At 43.4% G+C, this 4,258-nt stretch overlaps 1 long non-coding RNA gene across 1 annotated transcript in view; it reads right to left on the reverse strand.

Moving 5' to 3' along the window:
• LOC116076211 overlaps positions 1-4,258 on the reverse strand; it is a 26,797-nt gene that overhangs the window by 6,256 nt on the left and 16,283 nt on the right. Inside the window, exon 3 of the long non-coding RNA XR_004112864.1 lies at positions 1,837-1,917. This is a non-coding gene — a long non-coding RNA (uncharacterized LOC116076211). The remainder of the gene's footprint in view (positions 1-1,836; positions 1,918-4,258) is intronic.

Below are 4,258 nucleotides of genomic sequence, written 5' to 3' on the forward strand. Positions count from 1 at the left end.
CCTAAGGGGCTGCAAACCTTTCAGCTCCTTGGGTCCTTTCTCTAGCTCCTTCATTGGGGACCCTATGCCCAGACCAATGGATGGTTGTAAGTCTCTACTTCTGTATTTGTCGGGCACTGTCAGAGCCTCTCAGGAGACAGCTATATCAGGCTCCTATCAGCCAGTACTTTCTGACATCCACAATAGTGTGTGGGTTTGATAATTGAATATGGAAAGGATTCCATACTCTGGGGCATGTTTTTAATTCATGTTCTGTGTGCACATGTTAGTCACTTAGCATGTATGCAGTGCTCATTCAACGTTAGCCATTTGGCCTGTGAAGTGCCTAAGGCATACGGTGTTGATGGGACAGACACTAACCAGGAACAACATTCAGGAAGAGCCAGGACACAGACACCAACACAATGCAGGAAAAGTGCAAGGGCTGATAATGAGAGAGGCGCAGGCATTGAAAGTCTCAGAAATGTGTCTGTCCACCTGACTAGAGGACAAGACTGATTCTATCGCTGCCTCTGTCCTTCTCTATGGAGTCTTCTGGCAGGAGAGGGATGGCAGGCATTTTGCTTGGAAGGTGTTAACTCCCTGCCCTCCAGATCAATGTTTCTGTGAAAAACATACCACTAAAGACTCTGTTCCTATCTCTGCTCATTGGATTTCATGGTGCTGGCCGGCTGACAGCATACTGGTTACAACTTATTTAGGGCAGATTCTAAAGCTACCATATGTACTGGCTGATTTGAGGTCAATTTGACACACGCTAGATTCATTAGAAAGGAAGGAGCCTCAACTGAGGAAATGCCTCCATGAGATCCAGCTGTAAGGCATTTTCTCAATTAGTGATCAATAAGAAAGGGCCCAGCTCATGATGGGTGGGACCATCCCTGGGCAGGTGGTCCTGCGTTCTTTAAGAAAGCAGGCTGAGCCGGACAGTGGTGGTGCACTCCTTTAATCCCAGAACTTGGGAGGCAGAAGCAGGCAGATTTCTGAGTTTGAGGCCAGCCTGGTGTACAGAGCAAGTTCCAGGACAGCCAGGGCTGCATAGAGAGACCCTGTCTCGGAAAAAAAAAAAAAAAAAAAAAAAAAAAAAAAAAACAAGCTGAGCAAGCCAGAGGAAGCAAGCCAATAAGCAGCACCCTTCCGTGGCCTCTGCAATGAGCTCTTACTCCAGGTTCCTGCTCTGTCATCCTTCAGTGATGAACAGTGCTACGGGAAGTGTAAGCTGAATACACCTTTCCTCCCCTACTTGCTTTTTGTTCATAGTGTTTTATCACAGCGATAGAGACCCTACCTAAGACACTGTAGAACCGGCGTCTGCTTCCAGCCAAGGCCTAAGTCTCTTCTGTAGCAGAATACAGGAAAGAAACTAGGATTGTAAAAGATAGATTCAGCTCTTCCTTTTACTACTTAAGGTAGAGTTCAGTTTTTATCAACTAACTTGATATAGTGCTAACAAACATGTCTTCCTTACTGGAAGCACTCCTTCCTCGAGTTCTTTATGATAAAAATTCATGGCACTCTGTAAAGTCTACAACAAGTGCCATATTTGAGCTGTCAAAACAGAAACAAGTAGTGATGATTGCAAGGTGTCGTTAAAGTTTAAAACTGTAATTCAGAAATACGAGTAGAGCTGTTCTTCCTAAACACGGAAGTGGACCAGAGAGCCTTGCTCCCTCCTGATTACCGCTCTGTAAAGGCTGCCAAGATCAGGACATGGCTCAGGCAGAGGCACAGAGAAAGCAGGGCAGCAATGACGCAAAGCAGCAGCAGGAGCCACAACTGAAGCACAGGTGTCAAGAGCCCGTGGAGGATGCACAGGGACAGGAATTCCTAGCTCACCTTCTACAGTGAACTTCGTTTTCTCTGAATTTGTACCGACCCTGCACTTATAGTGGCTAGTTCCCATGTGATCCTTTCACCCTAGGGGAGAAAAGAAGAGAGATATGTTATTTATGTTATTTCTAGGATGGTAAGAAGGGATCCAGGCTAATTAAACACAGTAAAGACTACTGATGGATTGGCCCTTTGTCCCATTCGTCCACAAGTGTAAACCAAAGTCATAAACATCAAGTGGGTTCTTTGCCATTTGTTTTTAATGCTTTTAAAATGTGCTGAGGAGAAAAATTTATGGTGTGTTTCTACAGCATTCTAGTTATGAAGGTTCTATTCATCAACAACTAATTTATTTCTATAATGGAGTGCCGGGTTACACAGGGCACCTTCCACAATAAATGTAAGAATTTAGTGTGGGAGTCTCCAATCATTGAAAAATGTAAGCAAGAATGTAAGTGGTCATGAAAATCTTTATGTATTCACTCTGCACGAAGCAATATAAGGTGGGAAAATATCTTGAGCATTTTCAGAAAATAAAATTAATCACATAAGTTCAACAATTTAACCACAAACAAGGGTATTCCAAAGCTCGGCTTATCATCCTCTTATTAAAATCCTAAAAAGGTGCTGCCATCACCGAGATCACCATAGTGGAATTTAGGGATAAAGAAGATGCAAATGATACTACACTTGACTGAAGGTTTACCTTAAGGAAGGAGCATATCAAATAAAACCTGGTCATTTAAAACTCCACATTTATAATATCAATAAATCTCGGTTCCAATCTCCCTGGTAATTTACCAAAGTGGGTACACGAATCTGGCACCTAAATACCAGGAGTAATTTAGTGAAATAAAATGTGTAAGCGATTTTGGAATAACTCATAATATTTTCCACGGTTACATTACTTCAGCACTGCCTCATCTAGACCTCTCTGGCTTTTATGTTATATGATGGTGACAGCCACTCTCGGTTGTCAGTTTGACTACATCTAAAGTTAAGTAAAACCCGAGCAGCATTACAACTGTGAGGGGTGGGATTTTTTGTTTGATTGATTGATTGATTTTTTTAATTACATCATCTCAAGTGGGAAGACCCACCTTTAATCCAGATCTTTTGAGACAGGAAGTTCCACCTTTAATCCACACCCTCTGGCAATGGTGGCCCATCTAAAGGACATAGAAGAAAGGAGCTTTCTCTCTTTGCCTTCTTGCCTTCACCTTACTTTCAAGTCCATGTTTTCACTGGTATTAGAGCCTACTTCCTTGGGATTCCAGCATCTACTGAAGACTATTGGAAGTATCCAGCCCCATAGATTTTTGGACCTTCTGTTGGTAGACAGCCATTATTAGACTAGCAGGAGCACAGTCTGTAAGCCATTTTATTAAACCCCCCCCCCTTTTTTAATAGAGACTTTATTCTAATAGCTATAATTACAATGCTTGTTGAAATGAAAACTGAAAACAAGCATACAAAACAGTTGATTACTAATTGTGTATTGAAAGCAGTAAGAGGTTCCACAACACCAAATAAACCAGTTCTGAGATTTCGCCAAGATAAATTTAACAGCTCCTGCTTCTTCAGTGTTTATCGACATACAAAAGAAAAAAGCAGAAGTTGTCTTGCAATGGCAAATCAGATGGTTGCAGGTTGAGGGAGGAAGCTACTTCACACATGGAGATGGGGGTACTCCAGGATGTGGATCTGTAGGAGACCTACCCCCCCACTTTGCACAAATTCCTGCTGGTGAGACCCAGGCCTCCTGCCAGCGCGTCCAAGTGAGCCCAAAGTAAGCTGGGTATGCAGGCTGCCATTGGGACTGGTCACACATCAAGTACAAGCCAGGCCCTGTACCCCACAATGGCTCCCACCCCACACCTAGGTGAACGTGTGAGCACAAGTACAAGCACAATGCTATGGAATGCAGGTGACCCAAAGACAAGTGAGTCACAGGGGCTCTACTGTGACCAGGCCATGGATAATGGTTTGTTCGTCACCTTCTCTCCTGTTCCCACAGGGAGACAGGTGATCTGATAACTAGCCTTCAGGCCATTAACTGCAAAACTTGCACTAGGCATAGTCTCCATTCTGTGTGTTCAAGTGTTCTTATCCTGTATGTTTACCTATCTTTTAAAAATGCACTGAGTTTGGGTTAAAAACCAACTACCAAATGGATACCAACACCAGTCTGCAGCCCAATGGCTCCCGGAGGCCAGGTGTCCCTACACCCAAATCCCTTCTCAGTACGGTGAGTTGATTCTCTTTTTACAATAAAAAAGCTAAGTAATATTGCATAGGATTACCAAAAACTGCCTCAGTAGAAACAGAAATTATTTACATTAAATAAAAACCTTAGCCAGGCTGAAGGAAGCCGGCCCACAGCTTCACTTCATCCCGTGGGAGCTCCACGAACGGGAACTTGAGGTCC

Source organism: Mastomys coucha, unplaced genomic scaffold (genome assembly GCF_008632895.1).
Source record: "Mastomys coucha isolate ucsf_1 unplaced genomic scaffold, UCSF_Mcou_1 pScaffold4, whole genome shotgun sequence".
NCBI lineage: Eukaryota > Metazoa > Chordata > Mammalia > Rodentia > Muridae > Mastomys > Mastomys coucha.